Source organism: Castor canadensis, chromosome 9 (genome assembly GCF_047511655.1).
Source record: "Castor canadensis chromosome 9, mCasCan1.hap1v2, whole genome shotgun sequence".
In the NCBI taxonomy this organism is placed as follows: Eukaryota; Metazoa; Chordata; class Mammalia; order Rodentia; family Castoridae; genus Castor; species Castor canadensis.
The window spans coordinates 77,207,699-77,226,414 of NC_133394.1; the positions used below are offsets into that span (position 1 = coordinate 77,207,699).

General features: G+C 41.2%; 1 protein-coding gene and 1 long non-coding RNA gene across 6 annotated transcripts in view; one reads left to right on the plus strand and one right to left on the minus strand.

Moving 5' to 3' along the window:
• The window catches only part of LOC141410927 (uncharacterized), a 33,185-nt gene extending 27,112 nt beyond the window's left edge, over positions 1 to 6,073 (plus strand). Inside the window, exons 3-4 of the long non-coding RNA XR_012435734.1 lie at positions 4,948 to 5,542; positions 5,651 to 6,073. This is a non-coding gene — a long non-coding RNA (uncharacterized lncRNA). The remainder of the gene's footprint in view (positions 1 to 4,947; positions 5,543 to 5,650) is intronic.
• The window catches only part of Tmem144 (transmembrane protein 144), a 38,790-nt gene extending 29,149 nt beyond the window's left edge, over positions 1 to 9,641 (minus strand). For 2 of the 5 annotated variants that reach the window (XM_074041752.1, XM_074041747.1), the window contains exon 1: positions 9,326 to 9,641. The gene's annotated coding sequence lies outside the window, so the exon portion shown is untranslated. Of the gene's footprint in view, positions 1 to 728; positions 1,443 to 9,325 lie in introns of those variants that run through there. The other 3 variants (XM_074041750.1, XM_074041751.1, XM_074041748.1) reach the window with 3 other exon arrangements.
• Between the last annotated feature and the right edge of the window lie 9,075 nt (positions 9,642 to 18,716).

The following is an 18,716-nucleotide window of genomic DNA, read 5'->3' on the forward strand; positions in this document are numbered from 1 at the left end:
CATAGTGGCAAAAGGCCATAGAAGCAGGAAGACCTCGAGTTCAAGTCCAGCCTGGGCTACATAGTGAGACCCTGGGCTACACAGTGAGACCCTGCCTCAAAAACAAAAAGCAAACGCAAACAAGCCACACAAAAAAGACACAACAAAAGAGCTGCAAAAGGTTAGAGAGGCAGGAGTTACCTGGGAAAGCTATCATGGGACCCAAGAGACAGGATTAGTTGTAAACTAATCATTTTTTCCCCCATTTTAATGAAAAAGCAAGCAAAGCAAAACCAGAGCTTGCCTAACCTTCAAAAGAACCACAACACATTTTAGGGAAAAGGAAGGCTCTGGTTAAGAATGTTGGCGAACAGCTCCACAGACATCACCCTGGATTGAAGTCATTTGAAGTGCTACTCTGAGAACTGAACCGCATTGACCTCCCTTGGTTATTCCCTGCAGATAAACCAGATTTATGGCTACAGCTCGGTACATTTCAAAAGCACGTGATCGACTTCAGTGTGTACTGGCAAAAGGGACCATCTGTAAGGAAGCGTTGATCTCTTTCTAAATTGAGATTTTTGTGGCAAAGAAAAGCATGATCTCGTACCTAGCACATCATCCCACTTCTTTTCAGCACAAACCTAAGGCTCAAACTACTATTTTTAAATGTTATTATTTTTCTTTCTTCTTAAAACATTTTTTACACTTATTTTTAATTGTTACACAAACATAAAAAGTATACACACTGATCAGGTGACGTGACGTGACGTGTTGGCACAGATATACTTCGCGTAACGTTTAAATCAGGTTTACCCTATACCCATTTCCTCAAACTTTTGTCACTTCTCCACGGTGCTTTGAAATTCTTCTGTTTAAAAGTTTTAAGTAAAGCCAAACATCTGCTGGCGTTTTCCCTACTGATTCAACTTCCAAGCGGCGACGTCCCCCACCCCTGCGTCCTTTCAATTCGTATTTGGGGAGCGGGATCAGCGCTGCCGGTTCTACTTCAAACACTGCGGTTTTGGTTTCGTGTTAATTTTCTCAACCCTCCAGCTGGCCTGGGCTGAGTCTTGGCTAGAGTCGGGGTCTTGAAGGTCTACCCTCGGAGCCCGGAGTTTTCTTTGTAAGGATCGGCGCGTTTTTGAAGGGTCCCTAGCGCTCCCGCCAGGTGTCCCCGCGGGTCCGCACTCACCGCGCACTGCGCTGCGCTGCGCTGCGCTGCGCCCCGGCGCTCCGCGTCTTCCGTCCGCGGTCCCTGCGCGCCCTGGCCCGGACTCCGCCCAGCAGGCAGCAAGGCCTGTCAGTCAAGGCCAACCAGGAAGGCTGGTGTGTTTAAAGAAGTGATTGTTCAGGGAGCAAGGGGCACATTGTCCTCTTTAGTATCACAGCATGTCCCTGGGATTTATGGGTAAAACAAAAGGCTGCGGAACTTCACACAAGGGAAAAGAGTACCCCAAACCGACTTTTCCATTTCACTCCCAGCACTAATTTTATAAACGCATCTTTCTAAATGCATTCAGAGAGCTTATGTATGTATTGATCTAATATGTTGCCAGTGGGAACAAAACTTCTTGCAGTTGGCTCTGCTGTGAAGCCAGGCTTGAGCATAATATTCTAGATCAATACTTGTCACATTTCATTGCCTGTAAGAATCACACAGGGCCTGGCACTGTGGCTCATGCCTCTAATGCTGTCTGCTGGTGTGTGTGTGTGTGATTTTAAAGATCACAGTTCGAGGCCAGCCACAGGCAAAAGTTAATGCGATCCCATCTCAGGTGGATCATGGTGGGTCATAACACAAAACCCAAATAAGTCAAAATCACCAGAAGAATGAGTTAAAACGGTAGGTTCCTGACATGTTGACTTAGATTTTCAGAAATACTCTTCTAGTTCTCACTGCCCAATATGTAACCAACAGCAGGATGTGATTATTTACCTTAAATCAGAAAATAATTAAATTAAAAAATTTGGCAGTTCCCCGCACATAGTATAGTCATTACCACTGCAGAAAGCTCCAGGCTGCTTCCCGTGGGAGCGCAGCGATGTCTGAGAAAATGTTCTACCTTTGACGTTCCAGTAGCCCAGGACACAGACGTGCACTTTAAGTTCAAAACCAGAAAACGTTAGGCTCTGTCCTGAGTTTGAGGAGGGCCTCTTCAAGAAAAGACATTAAATTAAGACCATCTAGTGGTTAGTAATGGCTGTGACGTTCACAAGGAGAAACACCTGGAAAGCCTGGTGAACGATGGGGTTTCCCAGAAGGACATTTTGTTTTATTTCAACGGTATTTATGTTCATAAGATAAGCAGATGATGAGGCTAAATATCATTTCATTTAAGGAATTAAAGAAGCTAAGAAGCCTTTTCACTTAAGGGAAATGATTAATTTAGCATTTTAGAAAGCTCTCAAAGGAAGGAGTTCTGTTGGCCACACATACGTGATTACACAGGCCTATCTGTGTTTATTGTACTTGGTTCTACTGCATTTCATGATTATTATATTTTTAGTCTTATTTACTTGTGTATTTGTGAACTGAAGGTTTGTAGCAACCCCACATTAAGTCTCTTAGCCATTTTCCCAAAGCACTTGCTCACTTATTGATGTTTTCATATTTATTTCTCACGGTAGTTCCAATTTTTTCATTATTATTACTCTGTTACAATAGCTAGTGATCCTTTTATGTTAATGTTGTAATGGTTTTGGGGTATCATAAACATTAAGACAGGAATATTTTCTTCTTTCATTGCTGGGAATCAAACCCAGATCCTTGCACATGGTAGATGATCACACAATCACTGAGCTGAACTGCAGCCCCAGACAGGGAACTTTATCAACAAGTGTGTGTTCTGACTGCTCCATTGTAGTTTGGCTACGCTGGCTGCTCTAGAGCCTCCCAGTTTCTTGAGACACAGTATTGACTTAGGCCAGCTACTAAGTCTACAATAGCCTGTAAGGGTTCAAGTGACTGTCTCTCACTTTCCATCAGAAACTCGGAATGATTTAGCTTAGTGAGGTAGACATGTTGAAAGATCTGACAGGCTGAAAGTGAGGCCTTTTGTGCCAAGCAGTTAGACAAGTGGTGAATGCAAAGTGGAATGACCTTAAAACACTACTCCATTTGTGTATATTCAGATCATTTGCCTGTTTTTCAATTGGATTACTTTTTTAAAGTACTTTATATATTCTGGATATTAACTCCGTGTCAGATGAAAAGTTGATAATTATTTTCTCTTGCTCTTCAGGCTGTTTTTGCACTCCATTGTTTGTTATAATGTAATGTAATCCCATTTGTCAATTCTTGCTTTTGTTTCTTTTGCTTTGGGGTACAATCCAGTAAATTATTCCTGTACCAATGTCTTGAAGTCTTACCCCTCTGTTTTTATTAGTTTTTTGAGAGTTTTAGCTTTGAGAGTTTATATTTTCATTTAGGTCTTTGATCCATTTTGAATTGACTTTTATGAAAAAAATGCTCTCTCATTAACTATCAGGGAAATACAATTCAAAACCACCATGAGGTGCCATCTTTTTAAAGAATGGCTATTCTGGAAAAAAAATCAAAAGAATAACAAATACTGGCTAGAATGTGGAGAAAGGAACTCTTGATATGCTATTGGTAAGAATGTAAATTAGTGTAGTCACTATGGAGATTATCAGTGAGGACATTTAAAATCAACAATTAATGCACCAAGAGATCTGTTGGAAGAAGTGGACCACATGCAACACCAGGAGTGCTTTTGACAGTTGACAAATAACCAGCAAACCCAAAGGTATGTTAATAGAAATGCCCCAAATTTAGAGGTAAAGAAAAAACAGTTTTAAAAAAGGAATAGAGTATCTAAAAAGCATGGGGAAATTAGAAAGGGACAAAATCCAGGTAATTAACATCATAATGAAGAGGGAAAGAAATAGAATGCATTTAAAATAATAATGTCTGCGTATTTTGCAAAACTAATGACAGACACCAAGCTACAGATCCAGGAAGCTCAGAGAATATCAGACAGGATAAAGACAAACAGCAAAACTACATGTAGGTTTATCATATTCAAAGTGCAGAAAACCAGATGAAAATAAAATGTTGAAAGAAGCTAGAGGAAAAACTATCCCTTACTTGTAGAGGAACAACAAAAAGAATTACATCAGACTTCTCAGAAACCAGGCAAAAAAGAGTGTAAAGAAAATATTTAGAGGGAGAGAAAGGTTAAGTTGGAACTTGCTGTCCTGTCTTCTCGATTTATCTGTAAACCTAAAGCTCTTCTAAAAATAGCATACAAATTTTATTTTAAATTTCTGATTATTTTATGACAGTTACACTATGTCTCAGGCTGGTGAATTAAACCAACCAGTCACCTTTACACACACACACACACACACACACACACACACACACACACGTACACGTACATGCACATGCACACATCCCACCCCTTCCAACACATGTACACATATATGAATAATGTGTTTTTTGTTATTTGCTTTTTGAGACAAGGTCAGGTTGACCTCATACGTTTATTTTCTTAAATATATTTAAGTTATTTCATTATCCTGTTCAATCATTTTACCAAATACAAGAGAAGTACTTATAACATGAGAAATCTACTGTCAAGTAATATTTTATTCTTTTCTGAAGGATCGAAGCCAGTTTTTTCCTCATTTAGTCTCTGAACACCTGTGTATCGTCTTATGACCTTTGGGCAGAGTGCTTGTGGGAGCTTTAACAAAAATCTCAGATACTTACCCTTGTTCCCTAGCTGCTGAATGGTTTTCAGACTGACAGATTCTGCTTATGTTTTGAGGATCTCTATATATAACAAGAAATTATATAACATATAACAAGACATTATATGAGAAACCTGCAGATTCATTAGGTTATGCAATCATACACTTTAGTGTTTTTAAAGAACTCTTCTGTTATTTTTAGAAAGGAAGAAATTGATTTAACAGTTTTTCTTCCTTCCTCCTTCATAGTGTCCTGCCAAAATCTCCACAAAAGACAGCATATGAAGAAAGCTCCAGCTTCTGCTGGGCAGCATAGCCTCAGACCACAGTCTGTAGTCCTCTCCCTGCCCACCAGTCACACCAGACTTCTGTCCCTGGAATGGAGTCGACACTACAGCTGCTGCAGCCGCCTCCTCGCTCGCACCTTGCACCAAGTATGGAAGAGCGAGAAAAGTGCCAGTGAACCCTCTGGTTCCACTTCCTGAGGCACAACTTCCTATCCTTGCAATCAAAGTGTTCTTGGGTTTTTCACATGATCAGTTTAAATTACTCCATTAATACAGTGACTGCTTTCTCTTCTGGCACACCAAGAAATCTTTTTTATGTAGTTTTATCTTCCACTTTCCCTCATGCAAGCAATGAAGTTTCACTCAACATTTGTCACTGACAGTGCATATCAGTTGGATCTTGCAACTGTGTGTCAGTGTATGGTGTTTCTTCGAGGAGATTGCATCCTTCATGTGTTGCAGTCTGATCCTGGTTATGAAATGAGGTGACATCTTGAAATGAAGAAGCGCTATCGTGCAGGGAACCTACCTCAGGAAATGTCTCCAAAGGCTTCCAGGTAAGGGCAGGCTGCAGAGTCAGAGACACTTCTGCCATCCTGGGTGGGCTAGGAGCATCTGGCAGCTCAGACTTTTCTGACTTGTCCACTCAATTGTCCCTATTTCAGGTTGGCTGGTTCCACTCTGTTTCTGCTACCGCCCCAACTTGAACAAGGGGCCCAGTCAGGTCAGTGCACGCAGCTCTGCTACCATTACACTTCCATGCAGCATCTGGTTTTCATAACATCTGCACTGTAGATGGGTGACATCTTTCGCTTCACACTTTGTGTTCATCATTTGCTAATTTGACCTTGTTATTTTATTCATTTATTTTTGAAGTACCTAAAGCCATTAATAAAAATCAGCTAATGACACCATCTTTATTTAACATATATTTTTGAGAAGAGTTTTATCACATCATGGAAGCAAACAAAATTGTTCAAGAACAATCTGAAATTAGGAAAAATACTTTCTGTTATGGAAAATTGACACTATGATGAAATAAATGTCCCTGCCATCACTGATGCGAAATGTTCTACAATAATGTTTGCTCCTCCCAAATAGTAAAAGTATTACCTTTGGTGACTTTAAAACATAGAGTTCACAAAATTTTAAAGGTTTATTTCATAAAAATTCCCAATTCTATAAATATAACAAACCAAATAAAAGATAGCTTTAATCAAGTATTTTGAAATTAAGAAAACCATTTACTCAACCATTTAAAAATCAATTTATTTATAACATTATTTACTTATAAATTACTTAACTTGATGGTCTTTGGAGCACTGTAGAATGAGAACATATAAATGAAATGATATGGATAAATAGGTAAAAACTAGGAGCTTAAAAAAAACAAGATGAAACAAAAGGCACAGACTCCAAGGACTCTTAAGTTAAAATGCTTGGCTTTCAGTTTTGCTTTGATTTCTCAATGAAAAAGGGAAAAAATTGGTAATAGCATCCTATTTAACTCCTACTTTTGTGAGACAATTATCCAGGAAAAAAAAAAGCTTGTCTTAGCAGTAAATTTTAATGCAGGCGATGTGGGAGTAGACAAAAAAAACTATCTTAGAGACAATTTTTCTCTTGATTCCAGGGATGGAACCCAGGGCCTTGCACATGCTAGGCAAGTGCTGTATCACTGACCTACATCCCTAGCCCTTTTTGTTTTCCAGACAGAGTTTTGTTATGTAGGCCAAGCTGGCCTTGAACTCATGATTCTCTTGCGTCAGTCTCTCAAATGCTGGGATTACAGCTGTGAACTGTAATCTCACAGCTGGGAATCTTATATTCTTAACATTCATGTATTCATTTGATAAATCTTTATGAACTGTCTTCCATACACCAGACACTATTCTAGACATTGGGAATAGATAAAAATTCCTTCACCAACTCAGCTTACAATCCACCAGATATGAAAGGCTCTATGTGGCGTGTTAAACAGCAATAAACGCTGCGGGGGTTGGGGGGAGGATAAAGAGGTGGAGAGGAGGGAGGAAGAGAAAAGAAAGAAAGAGAGGAGAGAGGGAGGAAGGAGGGAGCGGGAGAAAGAGTGAGAAAGAGTTAGAAAAGCCTAAAGGAAGGAGAGGGGAGAGTGGAGAGGCCCTGAGTTAATCTGAAGAATGACAGACTACAGCTGGGGCCCTGGTGCTAAGGGAAAGTGGTAGACAGTGAGGTTAGAGAGGTAAGGAGGCAGGCAGGATGAGAGAGGCCTGGCGGACTGTCAAGAGGACTTTGGCTATTCCTTTGAACAGTGAGAGTCTCACTGGAGAGCTGGATCACAGGTCCTATTATTAGTTATCAGTTTCTGTGTAACAAATACAGCCACCCCAAACCCTTGTCATCTCCCACAGTCTCTGTGGGTCAAGAATTTGGGAGTGGCTGGGTAGGGATTGCAAGTGGTCGTGGGCTAGCTAGGCTCTCGGCATGTGGAGACTTGGGCCCCATATCCAAGGTGGCTTACTCACATGGTTGTTGAGTTGCTCAAGCTGCTGAAGGGAGACCTGAGTCACATGGGCCTGACAGAGCTGCTGGAGTGTTCCAGTGACACAGTCACTAGACTATCCTCAGAGTGAAAAGTCTGAGAAGGTGAGAGTGCCATCATCCTTTGTGAACTAGCCTCTGAAGTCACATACCACCACTTCTGCAGTGTTCTTTTTGTCACACTGTCCTTACCTGTGGAGACTATGTGGTGGTATGGACTCCGAGAGGTGAGGAGCACTGGAGCTATCCTGGAGGCTAACTCCCAGGGAAAAGAAGGGACAGACTTAATGGAATGCTGCCCTTGAAGGGACTTAAGTGGCAGGGACTAGTGTGAAAGCAGAGGAAACAGCCTTTGGGGGTTGTGGAAGTCATAGATATAAGGCACATGGGAACAGTTATAGCAAGGTGGGAAGGCGTGGCAGCAGGAACTCAGGCACATTTGCTTCCAGCTTTTTCTGCTTCTCAGAGAAACAGGAAACAAAGACATAAGTCAAGAGCAAAGACCAGGAAGGAGGTACTGGAGGTTCATAAGTATTTAAAAATTTTCAATGTCTTCCAAGTGATTTGGTTGGTCATTGTCACTAACTGTTGCTTTGCTAGATTATAAGGAGAAAAAACCAGACCATTATTCTACTGTAAGAAGCAAAGCCTGAGTTTTAGTAGAGTGAAAGAAAAACAGGTCTTTAAATATGTGCCTTTTTTTTTTTTGGCAGCACTGGGGGTTTGAACTCAGGGCCTCACACTTGCTAGGCAGGTGCTCTGACCACTTGAGACATTCCATCATGATACTTTTCCTGATAAAGACAGTTATGTTCTCTCTTAGGTTTCAAGAAATTTTTCTGTTTCTAGCATGGAAACTTTCAGGTGATACCCATCCTTTGGTTTGCAACTGATTACTTTGTTACTTTTGCTTATGGATCAGAATAAAGTACAGACAATTAAATTCACTTAAAAAAAGACATTTAATAAATAAAGTATCTTCTTGTCCTGGCCCAATCAGCCCAACACCACCAGACATAAACCTGTAGAGCAAGTAGAGCAAGTTTCAGGTTACAGCCTTCGGGTGTCTCACCAAAGGAAGAGAGTCCTATAGAACACTGTGAGAGTAAATTTTAGGTGAGTGCAGATGAAGCCATGTTTTGATAGACTCACAAAAGGTAGGTGTGTGGAAGGGGGTCCGCACCATTTCTGGACTGTGAAATGGACCTATGGTCATATTTCCTGGGAAACTAAGTGAAGATGTCAAATGTTGTGCCCATAGACCGCTCTATCTGAAGCTCCACCCCTGGCTGTGAATCAAGGTCGCTCTGCTGTGTCACAATGACTCAACTCCTTCAGACAAGAGTGGGAGGTTTCATTCCTACTGAAATAATTTCAAGTAGCAATGTGTTCTGATAGTCTATGATTTTAGAGAATAAAATTTCTCGATAAAAGAGCAGTAGTCATTCTAGGAATTGGACCATTAGAGTGTTTTTATGGCTGTAATGTGTATTTGGGAGAAATATGTTTTCTGAGAAATTTGTATATGGCTTTATCTGTAACTTGGATTCTACATTGATAGATACCACGGACATTTTTACTTTCCAAGTCCACGAAATGTTTTTACTTTTTTGGGCAATAGTGCTATAACTTGTTGTAGTTCAAAATATTGATGGATATCATTGTCTCTTCCTGGGAGATCTGAGTCATGACTCATAAGCAGTTTATACCTCACATATAATGTAAAGACATTGGAAGAAGTCTTCACCAGTTTATGTATATGAAATTAAACTATTTTAATTTTAATGCCGAAGTTACAATGCCTCCTGAGGCATACTTACCACATTTCAGCATCCAGAGGTCCACCATTGGGCTAGCTGGATTCCAAAGGAAACGCCCATTGTGACAAGTTTGAGTTCTTTCTTGTTCAAGCTTGGTTAACAACTGCAGCCATCAGAGTTGTCTGATGGAGGCCTGTTGCTCTGACTGACAGAGCTCGAGATGGGGGAGACCTATTCATGTGCTCCATAACTGCAGCACCTCATGGGAGTAGTGCAGGGTTGGATTCCATTAGAACCTTGGAGAGTATCTCACTGTGCTGTCATCTCTCTATGCTTTCATGAGGCATAGAGTTTACTCATGTTCTGTCTTTCAGGAAAACAGCTTCTGTCTTTCATGCCTCATCTCCTGTAAGCCATCCTCACAATCACAGCTTTTAAACATCAAAACCAAAAGCAAAAAGAGGGAAAAAAAAATCAAAGAAATATGCAAAAATCGACTGAAAAAAAGGAAAAAAGTAATGAGGTTAATGTTTTCAGAGATCCAGCTCAGATTCTGCCTTACACCAATGATTCAAACCACAACACTTAACCTCAGTTTGTAGCCCTTTTGTCAAGAATAAAGGACCTGCCTTAAATTTGAATGGTCACAGAGCTCCTGGACTTTCTTTAAAAAAAAAGTTAACAGCTTGTTTGAGGTAACTGGAAGTCTCCATGTTTAGAGATCAGGATCTGCTCCTGCTAGGTATTCACTTCCTGTGGGAAAGCAAGTAAGACTGTTAAAGCACTGCTAATGTTAATTATAAAGCTGTTTAATGTTTATTTTTCTTTTAAGTATACTGAGCTAGTGGGGGCTGGGGTAAATTGACCACTCTTAGACCCTTCCTGGGTCCCTGGCCCCCTTGAGTGAAACACTTCACAGACACATTGAAGAGGTGACACCCCAAAGCAGAACTGCCTCCTGAGGGCACTGACCCGACACACAGCTTGCACAGGACTTTTTACCAATATAAATCTTGGTGAACTCCAGGTAATTCTGCATCCATGTCTACCAGGGCCAGTGGCTGAGCACTTTCCCTGGTGGCCCAACAGAAGACTTGTGATGGGTGTGAACACAATCTTAATTTGCATACAGGACTGCTGTGACCGGTATGAACACAATCCTTCATTTACATGAGGGGCCTATAGGAATTGGTGTGGATACTTCCTGACTCACCTTCTGGCTGTATGAACAGGCTACTCACCTCACTTTGTGAGCAGCTTGGTAGGTCTTGCCTCCTCTTGCTGAGCTAATAACGTGAAGGAAAAGGAGAAGTGGACAAGAAGAGGCTGGCAAGCGGTTCCTGTGGCAGCAGGAACTGTAGTAGCAGAGGTCCCCTAGGGGAAGAGTCTGCAGGACGAGCTGGCTTTGAGGGGAAAGTGACAGCAGCTGTGGGGAGGGCAGCAAGAGTAAAGTTGACAGTTACTGGTTGGGATTGGCTAGTGGAGAGACACTTCCACTGCAGGTCCTAGGGGTGGGAGTGGGGGTGGGGTGGGGTGGGGTTGGGGGTGGGCACAAAAAGCTGTAACACTTAGGGTCTTGGATCCAACCCTGGGGCTAGATCCTCATGCCACTGCCTTAGCTGTTAGGGTTCCCCAAAGCCTGAACCACTGTCATCCACTGCTGCCACCTACATATCTCCACCAAAGGCTTGGAATAACTGCAGGAGCTTCTCTTCACCTACCCACAATTTCTATCTGGGTAGAGCAGAAAGGCCTCAGGCAGCTGGTGTGTGACAGTGTCATGTTTAAACACAAGTTTTTACTTGACTTTACTCTTCAGAAAATTTTAAATATTTGAATCTAATCTAAACTAGGACATCTTATTGCATAAGTAACTTTTAAAATGTCTCCTAGTAAACATACCTGGCCTCTCCTGCCTTGCTTGTTGCAGGACTATATGCCTCTTCAGCAGTGCCCTTCAGACAGTGGAGTCACAGGTGAGAGTCATGTGACACACGTGATGGAAGGACAGAGGAGAAAGGTCATCAAGGATGCTGATGAGTATATCGTTGATGGGTCCAGCAGGGCCTCTTAAGAGGGGTAGAAGAATAAGTGAGGAAAAAAAGGCACCGGTGGAAAAGCCTGAAAGGATACTTTCTCAGCAGCTCATAACCAGTGATAACTAATAATTACTGAGCCTCTGCCATGGGCAGACACTGTGTGAAGACTCTTATCTACACTATCTTGTTCGATTCTTAGAACCACTTAGTGAATCACATGCTATTGCAGATTTTATGGGTGATGATCCAAGGTTCAAAGAGTAACTTGTTCAGGTCTACATGGCTTGTAAGTGGTAGTCCCAGTTGTTAAACCAAAGTCTCTCTGATTTTTGTTATCTTAATATATTTTCCAAAATATTGTGAGATATATGCCTCCTTCTGGCATATAGATTAGAACACACATTCTAATTAGAGTAGATTTGACTAGAATATACATTCAAGTAGGTATCTGAAATAGGTAAAAACCTGTAGTGTGTTTTTGTGTCTTTACATGCATGTTCAAAAATTCTTTAGGCCTCCTTCATCCACTGCCAATCCATTGGAACTTGACAGATTTTGTTTCTGATTTCTTAGTCTTCCCATTTTGACTCTGCTCACACTACCTTTCTACGTTTCAGGTGGATGTTCCATTTTCAATCTTAATATTCTGATTTCTCTCTTTAGGATCTCATCTGGATTTATTCAAGTTCATAAACCAGCATCATCACTAAGACAGAGCTTTTGGTTGCCAAATCATTTTAAGAAAATGACTAGATATGCTTGAGAAAAATTTCGGCTCCAAGTGGTGAATATGATACCAAAATTTTCTTAGTAAAACCATAGTAAAAATTTGACCAACATGAAGGTCAAAAACTGTAGATCAAGTCAAATAGGAAGTAAAATGCAACAGATCAAATAGGAAAATAAAATGTTGTTTCTTTGGTATGGTCATTAGTTGATTTCCTTGTTCTCTATACCTGCTGGCAAGAAGTAAAGCATTAACTTGGATTTAAAGCTTATTCTGAACTTCTAATATACAAAGAAGCTTTATCTAATACTCAGACACTCTTGGAAAAAAAATGAAAAAAAAAATTTAAAAAAACCACACAAGCAGTACACAGTCTAGCAAATGGCCTGACAATCCCTAATTCTACCTCTCAGGTGATACCTTTGTGTATGTGGTATCAGGAGAGCATGTGGCTCACAGGACATTGTGAACATGGATGAGCCAGAGTTCAAAGAGGCTAGCTTTCAGACAATGTCCCATCTAACTTCTGTCTTTGCTGCTGGCATTCATGGCTAAGTTATAATGCTGACTTTTTGTTCCCATCACTCCATGGAAGCCATCAAAGTCACTTGCAGCTGTGTTGCCAGACCCAGTGATTAATCCTCTGTCATCACTTATGTGACCCTTTCGCAGCTTCTGTTAGCATTGATTTTCCCCCTTCTCTTTAATGTTATTCACTGACGTGGCTCCCAGAACACAACATGCTTTAGATTTTCCTCCAATAGTTTGAAAGTTCCTTCATCCATCTCCTTGGATGGTTCTTCCTTTTATTCCTGACTACCTAATTTTGGAGTTTCTAGATTCCTTTTCCAAAATCTGTTCCCATATTCCTAATAGCTGATTCAACATATCCACTTGGATGTCTTAGAGACAACTCAAATTTACCCCAAGCCTATTTTAACACATAATCTTCCTCTTCTGATGGCAAACCCATAATTCCAGTTGCTCAAATCAACACTAGTCCACAATGTTGTATCATGTCCAAAATGGAGAACACAGATCATCAGCACTTTTTGTTCCTATGGGTCTGTCTCTGTGGCTCACAGCCCCTTCATTTTTAAAATATTTAAAAAATACTCTAGGATAAAAGTATACAGATAATTTGAAGTTTATAGTCTGATACACCCTGTCTCATCAAAATTAAATGCAAAAATTGTTTCTTAGGGACTTGAGCAATAATTTCAACAGGCCACATTTCCTTGGCTTCCTTTTTGCCCTCTATGGAGTCTCAAGTTCAACACATTTAAAACACCAGCCTTCTCACAAGTGACTCCTATTGCTATGTTTGCCCTTTATCTGGGAATAGGACTTGTATTATTCTCAGAATTGTCTTGCTTCAGCTCTAACTTTGTGAATTTCATTGTCATTTTCTTATAGGGGCCCATCTTATTATTCCCATTTGAGTGCTCCAGGGATGCCACCTTGGGCTAAGCTATTCCAATTATTTCAAAACCTTAGCTACAATCTATCCATTATATGATATGAGGTGGGTCAATTACAATCCTTCCTTAGACTATGTGAACTTGGAAGCACAGAGAATCAAAGATAGTTCCTCTTTGGAGACAGAACAAAGGAGAAGTAAAACTCAAGAGCTATTTGTAGCCACATTTCCACTTAGGTGAAGAAAAGCAGTCTGAGTGTGAGAGAATGAAACCAGCATCCTAAGAGAGTACAGATGAAAGGCAGAAGACTAGACTTAGTGACAGTCCAGTCCCTGGATCTAGCTTTTCCTGAGGCCCAGGTGGCTTCTTTTTCAGCTGGTATTAATGAATTGTTATGGAAAATCATTGCTAACAAGCCTAAGGGGTGGGGTGGGGCACGTTTATTTTCTTGTATCGTTGGGAAGGATCAAAGTAGCTAACATAATCAAAGAACTTGCTGCAGAAACCAGGCCTCTATTTATGCCTGCAACTGACACTTCAGAGCCACCAGTTTTCTCCTTTGATCCATCTCTCTTTTTTTCTTGTCTCAGTTTTTGAATTAGTTTCAGTTAGAGTTTGTACTGCTAGGTTTTCTCTAAGATGCTTAGGAAAATGGCTGCAAAATGCTCTCTCTTTTTTTTTTTAAATCCCCATAAAAGGTAACCCAAGAGACAAAACTCCAGGGAAATGTCTCCACCAGCTGTAATGGAGAAGTCTAATGAAGAAAGCTTGTGATTGGCACAGCATAGGTCACATGACCACTTCTGAACCAATCACTTTGTCCAAGCATGGGATACTCTGGCTAGATTCAGCTCACTTGCTGCTTCTATGACTGTGGGTAGGTCAGATAAGTCCCCCAGGTAGGAGAAGGGTACGGGTACTGTTGCCACAGGAATGTTCTTATACACTCAGAAGACAACACTGTAGCCACCACAGACCATTTTTTTTTTGGATTCCATGCAGCAATACAAGTCATTTTCGGCCTAAGTCAGTTGAGTTGTTTTCTCACATTTGCAATCAAGGGTTCTGATGAATGCACACTTTCCCATGCCTTCTTTTCTTTTTGGATTCCTATCTCCCTGAGCAACACTGTTTACTGAATCAGCCTAGTTGAAATGTGGGAATTTTCCTTAATTTTCCCCCAATCCTCCCTCTTCATAACCAAAAATGTGGGAATTATTCTTAGTTTTTGCTTATTCCTTCTTTTCTGTATTCAATTAGCTATCATGCTATGTCAAGGCTAACTTTAAAATGTTTCCATAACCATGATACACCATTGCTCATGCCTTCACCATTTTGCACTTGTTTTACCTCCCTAATTAGGTTTCTTACTTTCAGGCTTGCTTCACTGCTATCTTTCACCCTAAAAGTAAACTGGTCCTGTCATTTCCTTAAATAACATTTTCCCTTGGCACTCACTGCCTTTAGAATAAAGTTGGTTTTCTTGGTGGTGGGCACAGGCCCCTTGTTGATGTTAGGATACCTGCCTTGCTCTGGGAGCTCATATCTCAGCATTAGTCCCCACCTGTGCTCTTTGCCTTGCTGCTGTGTCATCTTTGTCCTGCGCCTTTCAGCCATGGCTATCCTGACCCTAAGCTCTACTCTCATTAGGTGTCCTTTATTTTTTCTCAAAATTTCTTGATATCCCTACTGCTGCCTTTGAGATTTACCAGGTTCCCTTGCCTTGTATGATACATAAGTCACTGATGGAGATTTAAGAAATCCCTGTTTCCTTGACACAATACAGATGCAATGCATCAGAAACATTTTTTAAAAAATTGCCTCCCAGAAATTCAGAGGCAGGTGGTTATTTGAAGCAGTCATTTGAGTATGTCTGCTACTGTTCTTTACTTCACTGACTAGATTTCTTCCTTTATCTACTCCTGAGGCTTCTGATTGGCTGATTGACTTTGAAGTCCCTTCTGGTTTATATAACAGTCATCTCTTCTCTGGACCTTTGTGTCAGAACTTAGAATCAGTTATTTCCAATATTTCACTCTCCTACAGTTATGTCATCTTTATGCTGTTCCATAACTTTGAATTTATCCTGTCAGTTCTTGTTTTATCATCTATAATTCAGTTCTAGTTCAAGCCTAAATTATTTTTCCTGCCTACTTAGTTTGCATTTCCAACCATAAATTTTCCTTCTCACTTGGCAGCCTTGAACTATCATCACCTGATGTTCACTGGCACTTTAGAGTTTTTATAAAGGCTTCAGCCAGTGGTACATGACAGGGAAGTGGGGAGAAGGAGACTGTGTATATTGCTTTCAAATTCCATACTCAACAAAATCAGGTTGGTCGTTTGAAGTTAAGTAGGGTGTGAATATTTATACAAAAGAAATCAGCAAAGAATCAGCAATTATATCCTTTTCCTTTTATGCCTGGAGGACAGGTTGTTAAACATTTATCATCATACAACTGGTTCCAGTGGAGGACCACGCTGTGGGAGCCCTATGGCCAGTCTGGGATACCTGGCATGTATACCATGGACCAATGCCAGCTAAAAGAAAAGGTACACTGAGCCTGGCATAAGTAAGTAATTAGACTTTAAAAAGACCAAAACTGAGCTCCTAATGCTGCTCCCAAACTATTCTATTCTTGCAAAGATCCATCTCAGTTAGTGGCAACAGCGTTAATGAGGAACATGCAGCAACTTCCTCATCTCTAAAATGGACATGCTGGTAGCGTCTATCTCAGAGGGCCGTTGTGAAGATTGGGTGAAGGGTGGTTGGTAAAATGTCTAGCAAAGCACTCATCTCTTGAAGTAGCACACAAGTATTTTAAATCAAATTGCTCCAACTAAAATCTTCATCCTTTCTCCTGTACCCAGTCTCCAATCTGTCAAGAAATCCTTTTCCCTCAACTTCTAAAATGTGTGTCTGGATCTGACCTCAATTCTATCGTGATGATGCTGAGCTCCATCATGCTAATCTGAATTGTTTTGATGGCCCAGGTATGGTTTTCATGGATTCATTCTTGCCTCCTCTTCAGTATCTTTTCTTTCCCATCCTCCCTCCCTCCCTCCTTCCCTCCCTAGCTTCCTTCCTTCCTTCTTTTCTTCCTCTCTCCCTCCTTCTTTTCTTTCTTCCTCCTTTTCTGGTTGTTCTGGGGCTTGAACTCATTGCCTCATGCTTACAAGGCAGGCACTCTACACTTGAGCCACTCCACCAGCCTTTTTTTGGACAGGTCTCTGTGTAGCCCAGGCTGGCCTTGAGCATCAGAATCATGAGTGCTGGGATTACTGGCATGAGCCAGCACACCTGGCTCCTCCTGTTCCTAAGATAACTACCAAAGTGATCCTTTCCATTCACTTTGAGACTCCGTCCAGTCCTCAGCTGAAAACCCTTCACAAGCTCCCCATTTTCCTAAGAGTGAAAGTCAAACTTCTTACGATGCCATACAAGGCCTTGGCCCACCTCTGACATCATCTTCTGTGACATTTCCTCAAGAAAGCCAGTGTGGTCCTCTTAGCCAATTAGTAATGGAGTAAGTATAGGATTCTCAAAACAAGAATGGGTGAGAAAACAAGAAAGGGGCTGAGTACAGGGTATGGTTTTAGTAGTGCAGATCAAACAGGAAGAGGGAGAGGAAAGGCAATTTAGGAACTTTCTCCAAATCAAAACAAGTAAGAAGAGGATCTGCGCCCAGTCACTTGGAAATAGGCCTAGAGTATGAAGAAGACAAGAAAACAGCTCTAACAGGGTCCTGTGGAGAACCTGGCACCTTGAATGCTTCTGAGTCCTTGAAAGGGGCAAGTGTGGTCTGGCTTTGTAGAGGTGTTCAGTGTCTGCGCATGGTTTGACAGGAAAAAAAAATGTTTTCAAACTCGGTATGTGGAATTAACGCCATTAATAGTATTGCCCTGCTTCTCTCCTAGAGAGTATTAGTGTGCCTCCTGATGACTAAATGTTTCTTGGTAACAGTTGGATGTGGCTAGGACATAACAAAAGCAAAACCATGGTGTCCAGAGCACATGGGAGAATCAGTCTTGATGTAGTTCATGGATAGCTTCCCTTTTATTCACAGAGAAGGCAGATACCAAGAGATAAGACGTTGACTGCCATCTTTAAAATATAGTCTTGTAGCTCAGTGTTAGAGTGCTTTCTTGGCATGTGAAGCCCTGGCACTTGCAAGAAAAAAATGTAGTCTTACTGGTCTAGGATTGCAAACCAAAAAAGCAGATAATAAAAAAATGAAACAAAATCCAACAAAAGCTTTTTGCTTGCTCAGTTAAAAATATTGCACTAGGAAAAATCCTGCCACAATATCTGCTCAGTGGAATCCTAACCTCTCAGCCCAGTCTCATCTTTTTCCCTTTTCTTCCTGTTGGTACTGATCTGCTTATTGACCGTTCCAGTTGGTGCACGTACATGGCTTGTTTCTCATCCATTAGCTCACTGTCTCTTGACTCTTTCTAAGACAAAGTCCACTTGGCAGTGGCTTTTCATCTCACGGTACCAACTTTCTATAGGTCCTTGTTCTTTAGGTACCCGTTGATATGAATGATAGAATTACAATCTTCCTTTCCCCACCCCTGGAACCTTTGTTCCTTGTATCTGCCCCATCCTGGCTTCTTCCTGACCATGTCCCTTAGTCCAGGTTACTTGCAGAGATCTACAGGGTCCTCTGTGCAAACATCTCAAGACATGATAGGAATTCCATCATGGCACAGCCAGCCACCAAATATCTTGGCGTATTGATAAGGTCAGAACATATCCTTACTATGAAAATTTCTCTTACTTTAGAATTCACGATGGGTCAAGATGGGATGCTCCTGTGAATTAGTTCTAAAAAGTTCCAGTAACGGTGTTCAAACTTCAGTGATGGAGTCTTTCTGCTGAAGCAGAGATAATGCTTTTACTTCTGTGTGGTGCTTCCCACACAGCAGTGTTCCTGTCCCCAGCTGCTGAGGGTGCAGAAGCTCAGGACACAGAAATTGTCCCTGTCTCCAGAGGCTCCTTGGGTTCAGGAGCTGCCTTGGCCAGCATTGCTGGGAAATGATACTATCCATGTCGGTTCACCCGGGTGAGACTTCAAACCTCATGGTCTGTGCAGGGTGGACCTGCGGGAAGGGGTGCTTCCTCCCTCAAAATCACCATGCATGAGGTTCTCTGAGAAAGGCTAGCAGTCTGTGACTTTGTGCTGTTGAGTGGTGACAACTGAAATTATCCTTCACTCACTCTTTCAATAAAATCTACTTCGTGACTTTGCATTTTCAAATGA